The sequence below is a fragment of the Pelodiscus sinensis genome, chromosome 11 (genome assembly GCF_052426305.1).
Source record: "Pelodiscus sinensis isolate ZL-2025 chromosome 11, ASM5242630v1, whole genome shotgun sequence".
NCBI classification, from domain to species: domain Eukaryota; kingdom Metazoa; phylum Chordata; order Testudines; family Trionychidae; genus Pelodiscus; species Pelodiscus sinensis.
Genome location: NC_143062.1, coordinates 18,738,973 through 18,757,291, shown reverse-complemented (window position 1 = coordinate 18,757,291; position 18,319 = coordinate 18,738,973). Strand labels below are relative to the sequence as shown.

Sequence of the window (18,319 nt, the reverse complement as noted above, 5' to 3'; positions counted from 1 at the left end):
TGAGAGAGAGATGTGAATAACTGGAGCAGGGACAGACTCCCAGCAGGTTCTTTCTCCCCAATATAGACTTGCTTCCACAGATGCTGCAGCCAGCCTATATGCAGGCACCACTGCCTGATGTTCTGTGAGATCTCCACTCACCAGCAGATCCTTACACATGCTGGGCTGAGCGGCGCTCATGCAACTCCCACTCCACTTGCAATTCTGACTGCATCACCACACTGATCTAGCTATTTATATGACCCCATTATTGTAATATCTGAATGTTTCACAGTCCTTAATAAACGTATCCTTATAATCCTGTCATGTCAGGCACTGCATAGACACCTGGATTGGGGCTGCTGCACAAGATACCCTGACCAGTACTGACCATGTCATCTGCCAGGCACCAGAAATGTCACCTGATAGAGAGGCAGCAGTGCGGAGGGGAAGAGGGGTAGGCTGGAGTCAATACACGTGGGGAGCTGGTTTTCAACTGCTACCGTTGGCTTTCAAGCTGCCGGCAGGACCATGTCTGTTCCTGGAGCAGGGAGTCCTGTTTGGGAGCTCTAGTGGCAACAGGGCAGGCAGCTGGGAGCCCGGCAGGGCTGGGGCCGGAGCCCCAGTAGCACAGCCAGGGTAGCAGCCTGGGTAGTGGGGCTGGGGCCACGGTAGCTGCAGCACCCCTCATAGCAGCACAGGAGCTAGGGCTGGGGACAAAGCAGCCATGGTAGCAGGGACTGGTGAGGTCCCGAGGGTGCCAGACCAGAGAGGACCAACCTGTACTAAGATGGGTGAACTTGAGTACTTGGTATTATATGAGACTATTGCTGTAATGGACATCACACAAACTAGGTGAAATAGTGATAATTAATGGGACTTGGTAATACAGGTTGAATCTCCCAAATCCGGGACTCTCTGGTCTGCAACGTCCATGGTCTGGAAAGGCATGGATGATGGTGGATCAAAGAGCCCAGGAGAGCAGGGTCTGTGGAGGCCCAGCTGGGCCAGTAGCAGCTAGGCAGGGGAACCCTGGTGTCAGCCGGGCCAGATGATGTCTAGGAACCTCTGCCCTGGACAGGGAACCCCCAATGTCAGTGGGGTCAGGCAACCTGAGCAGCCCCGGCTACGGAACCCTGTGAACTCCCCAGCAGCAATGGGGCCACACAGTGGTCTTGGAATCCCGGCAGCAGGGCCAGGCAGCAGCCAGGTGTCCCAGTCCCAGCAGGGGAATTCCCTGTGGTAGTGGGGCCAGCGTGGTGGCCCTGGCCAGGAAACTCTGGGAACCCTCCCGGCGGGGGGCCAGAGTTAGCGGGGCAAGGGCAGGGGCACGGCAGGGATCCCCAGTCTTGAGAGCCCGAGGGAGAGGAGCTGGCAGCAGGACAGCGAGCAGTGGAGCACTGACGTCCCCTGGTCTGGCAAACTCCCTGGTCTGGGATGGTTCAGGTCCCAAGGGTGCCAGAGAGGTCCAACCTGTACCAGGCTACAAAAAATATAGGAATGACAGAGTAGATTGTCCTGGTGGAGGAGTGACACTATATGTGAAAGAAAGCAGAGACAAATACGGTAAATATCTTAAATGAATCAAACTGTATCAAAGAATCTTAATGGATAGAAATTTTATGCTTGAAAAATTAAGAGTGCAACAATAGGAACTACTACAGGTTGAACCTCTCTAATCCAGAACTCTCTCGTCCAGAAACATCCATCATCCAGAATTATTTTAGTTAGTCGGATCTCCACTTTTCATGGGTGTGGCCAAGTTTGCCTGCAGTCCCATAAAATTGTTTACAGCTACTAGTCCTAGCTCTCAGTGTTTTGTGCTTCTATTTAGCGCTAATTTACTCCTAAATGTCCTCTAACGGCATAAAACAAAAGGAAAAACTATGTAGCACTTTAAAGACTCACAAGATGGTTTAATAGGTGATGAGCTTTCGTGGGCCAGACCCACTTCCTCAGATCATATTTTGGAAGAGAATTGGCATGACCATATATACCAAAGGAATACAATGAAAAAAGTGAACACATTATTAAACTGACAAATCAGATTTAGTACAGAAGGCGGGGTGAGGGAGAGAGAGAGAGGGAATAGCTATTTATGAATCAATGAATGGCCAATCAAGGGTGATAAGTGGGGAAGCTATCTTTGTAATGTGTAAGGTAATTAGCATCTTTGTTAAGGCCCATTCGTAAAGTGTCAAATTTAAGCACGAATGAAAGTTGGGAAGTTTCCTTCTGTAATCTGGTTTTAAAGACTCTTTGAAGTAAGATGCATGTAGTAAGGTCGTTAAGACTATTTCCAGGTAGGTTGAAATGAAAACCAACTGGTTTTTCCTTGTGAAGATGTCTGATGTCTGATTTGTTGGCATTAATTCTTTGGCGAAGTGTCTGAGAAGTCTGTCCAATATACATAACAGAAGGACACTGTTGGCACATGATGGAATAAATTATATTTCTGGATGAACAGGAATATGTGTCCTTGATCATATAACTGACATGGTTAGGTCCAGTGATGGTGTCACCAGAGTAAATATGTGGACAAAGTTTGCAATGCAGTTTGTTGCAAGGGAAAGTTTCAGGGTTGGTATTAATGTGGTATGTTCTGTGGTTGTTGGTAAGAATCTTCCTGAGATTAAGTGGTTATCTATAGGAGTCTATGGGTCTGTTCCCAGAGCCTCTCGGAGTGTAGTATCTTGTTCCAGTATAGGTTGTAGGTTATTGATAATGTACTAACCTTCTGTACTAAATCTGATTAGTCAGTTTAATAAAGTGTTCACTTTTTTCATTGTATTCCTTTGGTATATATGGTCATGCCAATTCTTTTCCAAAATATGACCTGAGGAAGTGGGTCTGGCCCACGAAAGCTCATCACCTATTAAACCATCTTGTGAGTCTTTAAAGTGCTACATAGTTTTTCCTTTTGTTTTAGCAAGATCAGAGCAACATGGCTACCTCTCTATTACTACTCTAACAGCATAGTAAGTAGTGAAAGTGTTGGTAATGCTGCTAGACAATATTGACCTCCTGTGATCCAGAAAATTCTCTCATTCGGAACTGGTCAGGTCCCAAGGATTCCAGACTAGAGAGGTTCAACCTGTACCAAACACCTGATAAGGATGGTGAGGGTGACTGATATTCTCAATGAGGAAATTAGAAAAGAGCATAAAGGCTGGCAAGTCAAGTGTAAAAGTATAATTAGGCAGGCCAAAAAAGAATTTGAAGAGCAACTAGTAAACTAACAGAGCTTTTTTGTAAGTATATCAGAAGTAGGAAGCCCGGTGGGACAACCACTGGATGATTGAGGTGCTAAAAGAGCACTTAAGGAAGATAAGGCCATTGTGGAGAAGCTAAATGAATTCTTTGCATTGGTCTTCACTGTAGAGAATGTCAGGGAAATTCACACACCTGAGCCCTTCTGTTTAGGTGACAAATCTAAGGACCTATCAGAGACTGAGACGGCAATAGAGAAGGTTTGGAGCAAATTGATAAATTAAACAATAATCAGTCAACAGAACTAGATGGTGTTCAAATACAGGCAGTCCCCGGGTTACATGGATCCGACTTATATCGGATCCCTACTTACAAACGGGGTGAGGCAACCCGGCACTAGCTGCTTCTCCCCAGCAGACCAGGGAGATGTGAAGCTCGCCCCCCCTCCCCCACCCCCAGCAGACCAGGATGACGTGGAGTGGCTTTTCTCAGCAGACACCTCAGCTTGAGAATAAAGGACTGAGGGAAGTGAGGTGTGGGAGAATAAAACTGAGCTCTGGAGAAATGTTTGGCTAGAGTTTCCCCTACAATATGTATCAGTTCCGACTTACATACAAATTCAACTTAAAAACAAACCTACAGTCCCTATCTTGTACGTAACCCGGGGACTGCCTGTATTCTGAAGGAACTCAAATATGAAATTGCAGAACTACTAACTGTGGTATGTTACCTATGACTTAAATCAGGCTCTGTACCAAATGACTTATGGATAGCTAATGTAATATCAGGTTTTTTTAAAAGGCTCTAGAGGTGATCCTGACAATTACAGGCCAGTGTAAACTAGTTGTACCAGTACCAGGCAAAATAGCTGAAATTATACCAAGCAACAGAATTATCAGAGAAATTAGATGAACATATGTTCGGGAAGAGTCGACATAGCTTAACTAAAAGGGAAATCGTATCTCACCAATCTACTTAAATTCTTTCAAAATTCAACAAACTCCTGAATTGTGAAGAATTACAAAGGGATTTCACAAAACTGTGTGATTGGGCAACAAAATGGCAGATTAATTTCAGTGTTGATAAATGCACACTGGAGAAAATAATGTCAATTATACTGATAAAATGATGGAGTCTAAATTAATTACCACTCAAAAAAGAGTTCTTAGAGTTACTGTGGAGAGCTTTTTGAAAACCTTTTCTGAATGTGCATCAGCAGCAAAAAAAGTGAACAATGTTAGGAACCACTGGGAAAGGAATAGATAATAAACCAAAAAAATACAAAAATAACACTATATATATCCATGGTACATCCACACATTGAATACTTCATGCAGTAGTCATCCTATCTCAAAAAACATATAATTAGAAAAGCTACAGAGAAGAGCAACAAAAACAATTAGGCTTTGTCTATACCAGTGGTTCCCAACGCGGTGCCCGCAGGTGCCATGGTGCCCGCCGGGGCATTTAAGTGCACCTGCGGAACAATCTATCTCCTAGAGCTGGAAGGGACCTTGAAAGGTCATTGAGTCCAGTCCCCTGCCTTTACAGCAGGACCAAGAACCATCCCTGACAAACTTTTGCCACAAATCCCTGGGCCAGCCCTGCACCTGGGCCCGTGGCACATGCGCGGTGCCGGCCCCGGGCGTGTGGTGCATGGGCAGCCCCTGCCCTGGGCGCGCCGCATGTGCCAGTGCCGGCCCTGGGCGCAAGGGCGGCCCCTGTCCCGAGCGCGCAGCACATGCCAGTGCTGGCCCCGGGCACGCGGCAGCCCCAAAAGGTTGGGGACCACTGGTCTATACTATGAGTTTTGCAGAAAGAGGCAATGTAAATGAAGCACGGATTAGCATTTTCTTGTGCTTCATTTGCATAATCTCTTTTGGTCTGTTTTTGCACAAGGGGTTTTTGCGTAAAAACAAGCAGTGTGGACGTTTCCTTTTTGCACAAGATCCTTATGCCTCCCAGGGCATAAGGCAAGGTTTCCAACCCTTTTAAGGATGCTTGTGGCTCTTCTCTGAACTCCTTCCAGTTAATAAACACCATTCTTGCACTGTGGGCACCAGAACTAGACACAGATTTCCAGAGCACTTGCTTCAGTGCCAAATGCAGAAGATACCCTCCCTACCTCTACTTGAGATTCTACTGTTTTATATATTGAAAGCGCATTAGCCCCTTCGGCTACCATACTGAGAGCTCCTATTTAGTTGATTATAAGCCATCATCACCAAATCTTTTTCAGTCAATGCTCCCTAGGACAGTGTCCTGAATTGTGTTAATGACCTACATTCTTTGTTCTTTGATATATAACTTTACAATGGTCACATTAAAATATACATAGTTTGTTTGTACCCAGTTTATCAAACTTTTGCTTACCAAGTAATCCAAGTTGCTCTATCAGTGACCAGTCCTCTTCATCATTTTCCACTCCCAATCTTTGAGCCATTTGGCAACTTTACCAGTGCTGATTTCATTTTTTCTTCTAGGCCATTGAAAAATGATAAATAGTACAGAGCCAAGAGCTGATCCCCGTGGGATCCTGTCAGAAATGCACCCATTCCGTGATGATTCCCTATTTGCAATTACATTTTGTGACCTATCGATTAGCCATCTTTTAACCCCTTTAATGTGCTCCATTTTGATTTTGTGGCATTCGAGTTTTTTAATCAAAATGTCATGCCAGATCAAGCCAAATTATAAGAGCACTATTACAAAAACACTATGATCTTTATCAATCAAAATTGTAATCTCATCAGGAAAAGCCATCAAGTCAGTTTGACAGAATTTATTTTCCATAACTCATATTGATTGGGATTAATTATATTTCCCTCCTTTCATTACATTATTGAGTCCTGGATCATCTCTCCACTATTTCATAAAATCTGCTTCTCTCCCAATCAAAAACATGCCAGAAAAGCCCCACATATTTCTTCTTGGGTCAAGAGACAACAACAGTACCAAGAACACAGTGACGTCTCCTAAGGCTGAAGTGGACCCCCATCCACCCGGTTTATTCAGTTAACTGATCAAACTTAATATTTAACTGGTTAACTAATTAAATGGGATTTTACATCCTAACATCTCCCTCAAATGAAGTCCTGAAACTGAGATTGGACATCTCTTTCTAAGTGGTGATCTAGCTCAAGCAGAGCCTCTCGGCCACAGACAGGAATCCATGGAGAACTTTCTGACTTTGACCTGATATTTTTTTAATTTGAGGGAGTTTTAAAACAAGTATTTTGCTTCGGAAGCCATCACCATAGCCTCTTCTCCCCTAAAAATCAACACACATCTTCAACACTGGTGGAGAGAGGATCATCTCCGTTTGTTAACACTGAAAGCCCCAGGAGGAAACGATAAAGGGATTAGTAACCAGTCTGGGGAACATCTTCCAGCCACATCAAAGGGCCTGCCTTTGCTCATGGGTTCAAAGGCTGGAAAGGACCATTAAAGATTAAAGCACCTAGCCTGACCTCTGAAAGCACAGGCCAGCAAATTTCACCCATTTCCCCTAGTGTTGAGCCAATCACGTGTATATGACTAAAGCTACTTCCAGAAAGGCATGCAGGTTGGATTTGAAGCCACTAAGGGTATGTCTACACTACAGCACTAATTCGAACTAACTTAATTCGAACTAGTGCATTTAGACCTAAAAACTAGTTTGAATTAGCATTTTGCTAATTCGAACTAGCATGTCCACATTGAGTGGACCCTGAACCGAGGTTAAGGATGGCCGGAAGCAGTGCCGGCAGGGCATCAGATTAGGACTTAGAGCGTGGAGCTGCTGTCTCAGGCTAGCCGAGGGCTGTGCTTAAAGGGACCTGACCCCCATCCCGGACAGACAGTTCTCAGGGGTTCCCCGCTTGCAAAGCAGTCCTGTCTTGGAGTGCCCTGAGTACCCACACTCGGCACATCACAGCACTCGGCCATCAGCCCGGCTGCACTTGCTGCAGGCTGCCATCCGGGGGAGGGGGTCAATCGGGGGGCTGCAGGAGAGTTTCCACCCCAAGGAGCCCGCAGAGCCACCCCAGTCCTCTTCATCGGGGGCTCGTACCCCATTCCTCCCTCACCTCCTTTCACTTACCCATCCCTAGCCCCGCTTCCTGATGTACAAAATAAAGGACACGTGTGGTCAAAAACAGAAACTCTCTTTATTTAACAAAACTGGGGGAGACTGGGAAAAAGAGGTGGGAGAGGGGAAGAGAGAGGGTGGGAGAGGGGAGGGCAACTACAATGATCAGGGGTTGGGAACAGGTCCCATATGAAGAGAGGCTAAAGAGACTGGGACTTTTCAGCTTAGAAAAGAGAAGACTGAGGGGGGATATGATAGAGGTCTATAAAAGCATGAGTGGTGTGGGGAGGGTGCATAAAGAAAAGTTCTTCATTAGTTCCCATAATATAAGGACTAGAGGACACCAAATGAAATGAATGGGTAGCAGGCTTCAAACTAGTAACAGAAAGTTGTTCTTCACAAAGCAAATAGTCAACCTGTAGAACTCCTTGCTGCAGGAGGCTGTGAAGGCTAGAACTAGAACAGAGTTTAAAGAGAAGTTAGATAAAGTCATGGAGGTTGGGTCCATGGAGTGCTATTAGCCAGGGGGTAGGAATGGTGTCCCTGGCCTCTGTTTGTGGAAGACTGGAGATGGATGGCACGAGACAAATGGCTTGGTCGTTGTCTTTGGTCCATCCCCTCCAGGGTATCTAGTGCTGGCTGCTGTTGGCAGATAGGCTACTGGGCTAAATGGACCTTTGTTCTGGCCCAGTATGGCCATTCTTATGTTTTTATGTTCTAAGATCAGGGCTCAGGGTCGGGGTCTCACTCGACCACCTTGATTTTCATGCAAACCTGCTCCTGGGTTCGCATGTGGCCTTTGGTAGCCAGGCTGGCAGCTATCCTGCCCTAGACGGCCACTTTCCTGTGCCTAGTGCAGTGGTCATGGACGTTGGAGGCTTCCCCCCAAACCTGGATGAGGTCCACAATGTCCGCACTAGACCAGGCGGGCGCCCGCCTCTTGCGTCCCCGGGCAGGCTCCCGGGAGCCGCCAGCCTGGTCCCGGGCAGAGGTGGAGGGCTGGGTGGCAGCGGGTGGCTGGCTCATCCTGTGCCAGGTGCAGGGTCTGCTGGCTGGGTGCTGGCAGGCTTGCACCTGGCACGGGCACCATAGCCAGACCATGGCCCTTTAAGGGTTCTGGGGTCGAGAGGGGGGCAGACGAGTTTCCCTGGTGGTGCCCAGAGTGGCCACCAGGGAAAGCTGGGGAGGGCTAGCCTCCCACTAGTTCGAATTAAGTGGCTACACAGCCCTTAATTTGAACTACTTAATTTGAATTAGGGGCTAGTCCTCGTAGAATGAGGTTTACCTAGTTCGAATTAAGCGCTCCGCTAGTTCGAATTAAGTTCAAACTAGCGGTTTGTATGTGTAGCGCCTATCAAAGTTAATTCGAACTAATGTCTGTTAGTTTGAATTAACTTTGTAGTGTAGACATACCCTAAGAGAGAATCTGCCCCTTCTTTTGGCAGTTTGTTCCAGTGTTTAATTAGACTTGTTAAAAACTGTGCATTATTGGAACGTGCCTGGGTTTAGCTCTCAGCCATTGGCTCTCATTCTGCCTTTCTGTGCTAGATTAAAGACCCTTTGTACTTAGTATGTTCTCTTCATGAAAGCACTTGGATAAATATAGTAAGTCACCTCTAGATCTTTCTGAGAAGTTGAGCAGACTGAGCTCTTGGAATCAGATATGTGCTTATGATGTGGTGTTCTCTGCTGTGTCATCAGTCAGAACCAGACCAAACAACTCCAATGCCATTGATTTTTCTATATAGTAGCTTCTTGAACTGACCTGCTTCTTATCTGCCAACAACCCACAATGGTGCTAAGGAGATATCAAGCTAGATTCCTGTGTTTGTGTGTGACGTGCTACTTTGAATGCCGGTTCTTTGGGTAGATAGTCTTTTTATTCCATTTGTACAGAGTCTAGCACAGTGGGTCCTGGCCCATGGCTGGGGCTCTTGGGCACTATGTTAATACAAACAAACAATAATTATAATATCCTGATACCCTTCTGTCTCGTGCTTTAGGTATTTATGGCAGGTATATGGCTTAGAAATCAGGGCACCTGGGTTCTATCCCCAAATCTCCCACTGACCCTGAGGAAGTCCCTTCATAGCTGTGTGCCTCTGTTTCTTCTCCAGCCCTTTGTCTACTTAGACTGTTAAGCAGTTTGGGACACAAACAGTCTCTTGCTCTGTACCTGTGCTGCACCCAGCACAACGGGGATCCTGATCTTAGATAGGGGGTCCCTGCAGAGTCTGGCACAATGGGAGTGCCAATCCTGGTTGGGGTCTGTGCAGCACTTGGCATAACAGGTGCCCTGAGCGCAATCAAGACTCAGTGCAGTGTCTGAGGCCTGAAATTCCTACTGTAACATACACAGCAACAAATTTGCAAAGCTTTAATGAGTAAGTTCAGGATTTTCTAGTGCACAATTTTCTAGGAGTTGTGGTCCATGAACAGGACTCTGCATTCTGATTTTCAATGGGATTCATGCCCAGGCTTGACAAACGGCAGCGAAAACCACTCACCAGCCCTGTATTGTGCATGCGCAAGACCTGCATTGCGCATGCACGTGCTGCCGATGAATGGGGTGCGCGGCTGAAATCTACTCGCCATGGGCAAGTAGATTCTATAGTTTGTCGAGCCCTGTTCATGCCCTTAAGTCAATTATCTGGTTTCAAAAATCCCACCCCATGAGTTTGACAAAAGGGACATAACCTGCCTGTTCTCTTAGGGTACATCTACACTTTCCCCCTAGTTCGAACTAGGGAGGCTAATGAGGGTGACTGAAATTGCAAATGAAGCGTGGGATTTAAATATCCCGTGCTTCATTAGCATGTTCCCGGGCGGGCACCATTTTGGAAATTGACTAGCCCGGAATAACTGCCCACGTCGATACACGGCAGTCAAACGGGAGTTCGAAGTAAACCCCTAACTCGAATTAGCTGTTAAACCTCATTCCACGAGGAGTAACAGCTAATTCGAGTTAGGGGTTTACTTTGAACTCCCATTTGACTGCTGTGTATAGACGTGGGCAGTTATTCAGGGCTAGTCAATTTCCTAAATGGTGACCGCCGGGGAACATGCTAACGAAGCGCAGGATATTTAAATCCCGCGCTTCATTTGCAATTTCGGTTGCCCTCAATAGCCTCCCTAGTTCGAACTAGGGGGCTAGTGTGGACGTACCCTTACTTATTCGTATCAAAGTAGCCCCTGGACAATGTGGCGGGATTTTTGTGAATTAACTTAGGAGCACAAGTGAAAAGTCAATGCCTTGGAGCCCAAGCCCCAAGTGCAGGACCCCACGGTGCTAAATGCTGTATAGACATTGAGCAAAGGGGTGGACTCTGTCCCACATTTAAAGGGCATCCACTTCAGATCTCCAATTCTCAGCCTTATTTAGAAAACTAGGCCTCTCTCAGGTATCTTAAATTGGAGAGTTGAAAAAAAAAATTACACGTCACTTTTCAATGTCTTTACCAACAACGATAAGGACACCAAATATTGTAAGGATGTCTCCGGGACAGCTGCCTACTCTCCCCTCATCCCAGCAGCTTGGCAAGACATTGGATGTACTGCAAAGTTTGGCCGAGTTTGCTTAGCTCACAATTGCTCTACTTTGTATATTTGTAACTTTCTATTTTGGGAAAAGTTTGGTGGTGGATAGGAAATAAAGTCATAAACAACCAATTAAAACAGCCCTGATGACAATACATCAGGCTCCCAGCTAGAGGCAAAGCAGAGCACATATGTGCAGGAGCATGACTACATTATTATTACTACTTAACATATCCGAGTTATTTCACACTAGCAGAATTATCCAGCGTTGCCTGGTAGTGCCAAAACAGAGCATTACTCCAAATGTCTCCATTTTATCTCTTCTTTGTAAGGTTTATTGAGAAGCAATCCTATTCAGGGTTTATCCTCTTTTTCTGGCTCATCATAGTTCTGTCTCTTTTAACATTCACTCAGTTATAACAATGTTGAAGACTGTACTTGCTTTGGTGATTCTGTCTCTTTTTTGTATGGCTTTCTGAGGAGCAATCCTTTTCCAGGTCCATCCTGTTTTCCTGGCACAATGAACCCCTTGCCTTGCTTTAAATTATGATCAAAGGAAGCGGTAACACTGAATTTGGTGGTCCAAGCTCTTACTGTTTAGGAGTTCTTGATCAAACAGGCAAACTCTCTAAAATATAGAGTAGATTAAACAAACTAACCTTCTAATCCTTTTCTAATTACATAGCAAGTCCAGAAGGGTGGATTCTTAGACAACCCCGATCTAGCAGCTTCCTATTCTCAGCTACTATGGAGTGATGCTGTTCAACAGCTGCTGTGTGCCATGTCAGAGGTGGCTGCATCTCTTAAGGCAACAGGGAGTTGGGCAGATGGGTTCTATCCCAGTTCTGCTCTTGACTTCAAGTGTCCATGAAAAAATCTCCTCCCCACTCCATGGCTCAGTCCTCCCATCTCCCCACCCCCTGGGCTGCATTGTTAGATGGGAAATTATTTGGGGGAGGGGCTGTTTCATTCTGTGGCTGCATAGCTCCTGGTAAGATTGGGGTCCAAAGCTTGGTTGAGGGTCTGTATAGTACCCAGCATAACATGGGCTTTGATCTCAGCTAGAGAACCATGCAGTGTCTGACACTCTGGGGAGTCCTGATCTTGACTCTGGGTCTATGCACCAGCTAGGAAAATTGGGTTTCTGATCTCAGCTGGGGAGCCATGCCACACCAGACATGATGGTAGCCCTGAAAATCCCAGGGGCTATTTTCATAGAAATAAGAGAGCATGCAGGCTCTGGCCCTTCTGTGAAACCCATGGGTGGGATATCTGAAACCAACTAATTAATTTAGGAGCAGAAATCCAATTAAATGATACCTCCCAAGAGCCCCAGTCATGAACCAGGATCTCACTGTTCCAAGTGCTATACAAACACAGAACATGGATAGTTCAGTCTCAGAGAGCTTCCATACCATATGCTCAACTTTAACAATGTCACTAGTTCCACTGGATGCCAGCACACCTTAAAGACAAGAACATGCTTACGTTCTGTATGGAACTGTGTCCAGAGTTCTCTGTAAGGTGTAGGACTGAGGCCTAAATCCCTACAAGCAGCAAGCACAGGAAAGATGGGCTGGTGGTTAAGCCACTGCTTTAGGACTTGGGAGACCTCCATGCAATTCTTGCTCTTCCACAGACTCCCTGGGCTACCCCGAGACTAACCGCTTTAGTCTCTCTCTGCCTTGGTTTCCCAACTGTACAGTGGAGATAACCACACTGCTTTGCCTCACAGGGGGGTAGGGAGAGATACATTAAAGATTCAGAGGTGCTCAAATACTATGGGGATGAGGGCCAGATAAGCACCATAGACAGAGAGAGGGGTATGTCTGCGTTAGGACTGAAACCTACACTTTCAATCTAACATGCAGCTGAGACACAGCTGCCTCTCCAATACAACCGGATCTTTGCACACCTGCTGTCAGTGTTGTCTGGATACACAATGCATCCAAGCAGCTGTGATAAGGTTCAGCCAGATTTCCTCTGATGGTGACACATTATCAACTTGGGTTGAGTGTTCACAAGGTATGTGTGGGGATGATAGCCAAGGAGGAAATTCTTAGGCCAGCTGGGTGCAGTGCAGAGAGCATAAAATACTAAAGCCATAACTGGTGCCCAGGATATTTTGGAGCAGCGGCTGGGTGTCCTCTAACAGGAATGGTCAGAGATGCTTTGAGGGGCTTAACAATGAACAGGGCTGACGTCAAAGCAGGGTGGAGGAGAAGAGCCACAAAAATGATTAGAGGGCAGGAAAAAAAACAGTGAAAGACGTAAGGACATTTGTGTGTTTAACTTATCAAAAAGATCAAACCTAGACTTAATTACAGCATATAAGGACCTTTATGGGGAGGAAATCCTGAGTATTAAAAGACTCTTTAACAAAGAGACAGACTAAGAATCAATGGCTGGAAGTTAAAGCCAGACACATTCCAATTAGAAAAGCAAAATTTTTAACAGGGAAGGCGACAAACCACTGGAATGAACGTCCATGTGAAGTGGTAAACTCGTGGATTTTTAAGGCCAAAAGATACCACTGTGATCGTTTAATCTGACCTATATAACACAGGCCCCATAAGACAGCCCTGAATTAACAACTGGTAGAACCAGAGCAAATAATTTAGAAAAACAACAGTCTTGATTTACATATTGCCAGTGATGGAGACTCCACATACACACACTCACGCTCTCCTCACCAGACTGGAAATCCACACTAAAATATTGCCTCGTCCCTTTGGGAATGCAACACAGGGTCCCCCTCCTGCTCTGAACACTTCCTGCTCAACAGTGCCCTCTTCAGGGAGCAAAGGGGATGGCAAAAAAGATGGTTACCTTTCGTAACTGGTGTTCTTCGAGATGTGTTGTTCATCTCCATTCCAATTTAGGTGTGTGCACACCACATGTACTCTTGCCGGGAAGATTTTATTCCAGTAAGATATTAGAGATAGGTAGGAAACCCCTATAGTGGCTCTAGTACGGCTAGGTATATAACACCTTGCTGACTGCCCCCTCTCTCAGTTCTTTCTTGCTGGAAGTAACTCCGACAGAGGGGAGGTGGGAGGGTTTTGGAATGGACATGAGCAACAAATCTCGAAGAACACCAGTTACAAAAGGTAACCATCTTTTCTTCTTCAAGAGATTGCTCGTGTGCATTCCAAGTTAGGTGATTCCCAAGCAGCTACCTGGCAGAGGGATCAGAGATCACTGGTCTGCAATCTGCAACACTGCCCTTCCAAATGCAGCAACCTCCCTAGCCTGACATTGAATGACATAGTGGAATGTAAATGTATGTGCCAAGGACCACATGGTCACTTGACAAATGTCTTGGACAGGGACATGTGCCAGAAAGGCCGTTGACAAGGCCTGTGCCCAGGTTGAAAGGGCTGACCATTGATGGGCTGGCACCTTCGCTAAGTCATAAGAAGTTCAAATACACCTCATGATCCAGGAGGATATCCTCTGGGCTGTGACCAGGAGTCCTCTCATCCTTTCTGCTACTGCAAAAAACAACTGATTGAACTTCCTAAGTGGCTTAGTACAGTGTTTCTTAAACTTTTTAAGACTCAGGAACACCAAACAATATTTTTTTTAAATGAGAAGCACCGAGGATTTTTTGTTCAGCACCAAAAAAAATAAAAAAATAAAAAAATAAAAAGTCGGGGGGGGGGGGGGGGAAGGGTCAGGAGGAAACTTATCGAGGAAAAGAAGGTCACCTGCCCCTTTAAAGGTGGCCATTTTGAATTCTGTTGTTCTCCACAGCACACCTCCAAATGCCTCACGGAACACCAATGTGCCACGGAACACAGTTTAAGAAACACTGGCTTAGTATGTTCAAGGTAAAAAGCTAAGGCACACCTGACATCCAGGGAATGTAGGCACCTGTCCCGGGGAGTAAGGTGAGGCTTAGGGTAAAACACTAGTAGGAAAATGTCTTGTGACACATGGAAATGGGAAATCACTTTTGGGAGGAACGAAGGACGGGGTCTCAACTGAATCTTATCTTTCAAAGAAAACAGTATAAGGGGGTTCCAACATTAATGCTTTTTAGTTTAGAAATTCATCTGACCAAAGTAATGGCCACCAAAAATACAACTTTTATTGACAAATACAATATAGAACAAGTAGCTAACGGCTTGAAAGGTGGAGCCATTAACTTTGACAAAACCAAGTTTAGATCCCATTGGGGCACTGGGTGCCTTACATGAGGATACAATATGTCTAACCTCTTAAGAAACTTTCTCACCAAGCAGTCCACAAATACTGAATGGCCCCCCGACCCAGGGTGGAATGCCAATAGTGTACCTTAATGGAGGAAGTGGCCAGCTCCTGCTGCTTCAACCCCACAAGATACTTTAAAATACAGGACTATGTAGCACTTTAAAGACTAACAAGATGGTTTATTAGATGATGAGCTTTCGTGGGCCAGACCCACTTCCTCAGATCAAATAGTGGAAGAAAATAGTCACAGCCATATATACCAAAGGATACAATTAAAAAAAATGAACACATATGAAAAGGACAAATCACATTTCAGAACAGAGGGAGGATGCGGGGGGGGGGGGGGGAGGAGGAAGGTAAATGCCTGTGAGTTAATGATATTATACGTGGGGAAGGGGAGATGTCTGTGAGTTAATGGTATTAGAGGTGATAATTCGGGAAGCTATCTTTGTAATGGGTAAGGTAGTTGGGGTCTTTGTTCAGCCCCCTGCGGAGAGTGTCGAATTTTAGCATGAATGCCAGTTCAGAGGATTCCCCTTCAAGTGCAAATTTGAATGTCTTCTGAAGTAGGATGCATGTGATTAGGTCATTAAGACAGTGTCCTTTCTGGTTGAAATGGCAAGAAACTGTTTTTTCTTTGTGATCCTGTCTAATGTCTGTTTTGTGGGCATTGATTCTTTGGCGAAGTGTCTGAGACGTTTGTCCAATGTACATAGCAGACGGACACTTTCGGCACATGATAGCATAGATTATATTTCTGGATGCGCAGGAGTATGTATTCTTGATCTTATAACTCACTTGGTTAGGCCCAATAATGGTGTCAGCAGAGTGAATATGTGGACAAAGCTGGCAACGGGGTTTGTTACAAGGGAAAGTACCAGGGTTGGTATTAGTGTGGTACGTCCTGTGGTTGTTGGTAAGAATCATCTTGAGGTTAGGTGGTTGTCTATAGGAGACTATGGGTCTGTCTCCCAGAGCTTCTTGGAGTTTAGTGTCCTGTTCCAGTATAGGCTGTAATTTATTGATAATGTGTTGGACAGGTTTAAGTTGGGAGCTGTAGGTGATGACAAGTGGTGTTCTATTGTGAGTTTTCTTGGTCTGTCTTGTAGTAGATGGTTTCTAGGTATTCATTTGGCTCTTTCAATTTGCTTTTTTATTTCTCCAGGTGGGTAGTTGAGGTTTATAAATGCTTGGTAGAGATCCTGAAGTTTCTGGTCTCTGTCAGTGGGATTAGAGCAGATGTGGTTGTATCGAAGGGCTGCCTATAGATGTGTGTGCTGGATGGGAGCTGGAAGCATGTAGGTAACTGTATGAGTCAGTGGGTTATCTGTAGAGGGTGGTGTCTAATTGGTGGTGTAGGTTGTTGAAATCTCTGTGGAATGTCTCCAGTGTTTCTTGGCCATGCGTCCAGATCATAAAGATGTCATCGATGTAGCGTAAGTAGAGAAGGGGTAAAAGGGGACGGGAGTTGAGGAAACGTTGTTCTAGGTCAGCCATAAAGATATTAGCATACTGTGGGGCCATGCGTGTACCCATGGCTGTGCCTCTGATCTGGAGATATAAGTTGTTCTCAAACTGGAAATAATTGTGGTTGAGAACACAGGTCTGCTATCAGATTGGCAGTGGTGTCCTCTGGTATAGTGTTTCTAATTGCTTGTAATCCGTCTTCATGTGAGATGTTGGTGTATAGAGCTTCTACATCCATGGTGGCAAGGATGGTGTTATCGGGGAGGTTATTGATGTTTTGCAGTGCTGGATGGGGATTCAAGGAAGCCTCCATCTGCAGATTTCAGAGGCGAAACTCTCTGTCCCTTTTAGTTCTTGACATAAAGGCCCTACAGATCTTGCACTTATCTGCTAAGTGGGCCACTCCCAAACACATAAGGCAGGAGTCCTGTGGATCAACCGTAGGCATAAACTTTGTGCACTGTCTGCACTGCTTGAAGCCAGGGATCAGAGGCATGCCCTGGCCCCAAAGCAGGGAAAAACCATAGGAGTCCCTGTGACAAACTTAACTAACAACTACTTAACACTTGAAAGAACTATCTTTAAAGACCAACTAGGGAAAGCATGTGCTTGCCAGAGGCATGAGATACTAGCTCTGGTCACTGGAGGTAAGAAGGAACTGAGAAAGGGCCGTCGGCAAGGTATTATATAGGCCGGGGCCTCCTCTGCTGACCTGCAGTAATATGCTAGGTAAAATCTTCCTGGCAACTGTGTGCACTGTGTACACGCACCTAGCGCTCAAAGGCATCTGAGGCAAAATGTATCTAGCGCTCTGCCCATCTGTAGAAGTGGGTTTTGCCCATGAAAGCTCATGATACTATATTTTTGTTTGTCTCTAAGGTGCTACAGGACTACTCATTGCTTTTAAAGCTACAGACTAACACAGCCATTCCCACTGAGACTTTTAAAGAATGCAAACAGTTAATTGTAGGAGGAAAGCTTTTTCAAGCTTTCTTTTGCTAGGAAGGTCCATGCGATTTCCAAACAGATCTAGTGTTGACAATTGCCTTGGCTGGGCTGGGATCCTCCCCCAACTCAGCACAGGCTCCTATATTCCTGTACCATTTGCAAGTACCATTTGCTGCTTGCCAAACACAGGGGCCCCATTAGTAGTACGAGCAGAGATCACAGAGGGTCAAATACTCCAAGCAGAATCAATCATCATTTATTTGCTGTGGGGGTTGATGGGAAGTGGCAGCAGAGATACCAAGGACTAGAGGAAGGATGGAGAAACAGGGAAGTACCATGCCTCATTTAACTGGCCAGCATTTACCAGTAGCATGTATTAATCCCACCACCCTCCCAGAGCTGCGAAGAGAACCCAGGAGTTCTGACTTCAGGCTCTGATCTATTGATTAAGTATTAGATTAAACAAAAAATTTTCTTCCACTATTTGATCTGAGGAAGTGGGTCTGGCCCACGAAAGCTCATCACCTAATAAACCATCTTGTTAGTCTTTAAAGTGCTACATAGTCCTGTTTTTTGTTTCAGCTACACCAGACTAACACGACTACATTTCTATCAGTATTAGATTAAAGTTTTACTGTCATTCTTCTTACTACTACTCTAACCTACTCTCTTCCAGAGCCAAAACAGAAACTGACTCCCAGCACTCCCTACACACCCCTCGTAGAGCCAGGAACATCAACCAGGGATCCTGACTCCCCACTCTTGAGCTTAAACACTAGAACAGATGTGTGCTGTTCCAAGATGCAATTCCCCAGCCTTAGTCAGTTCTCACACCCTGTTATCCAGGCCAGGCCCACAATGACAAATATTGGGGTAGCAAGAGCCACAACGCGT

General features: G+C 45.5%; 1 protein-coding gene across 5 annotated transcripts in view; it reads right to left on the bottom strand.

Annotated features, from left to right (window-relative positions):
* Positions 1-18,319, bottom strand: part of DNAJC4 (DnaJ heat shock protein family (Hsp40) member C4) — a 97,679-nt gene that overhangs the window by 37,393 nt on the left and 41,967 nt on the right. The window lies entirely within an intron of this gene.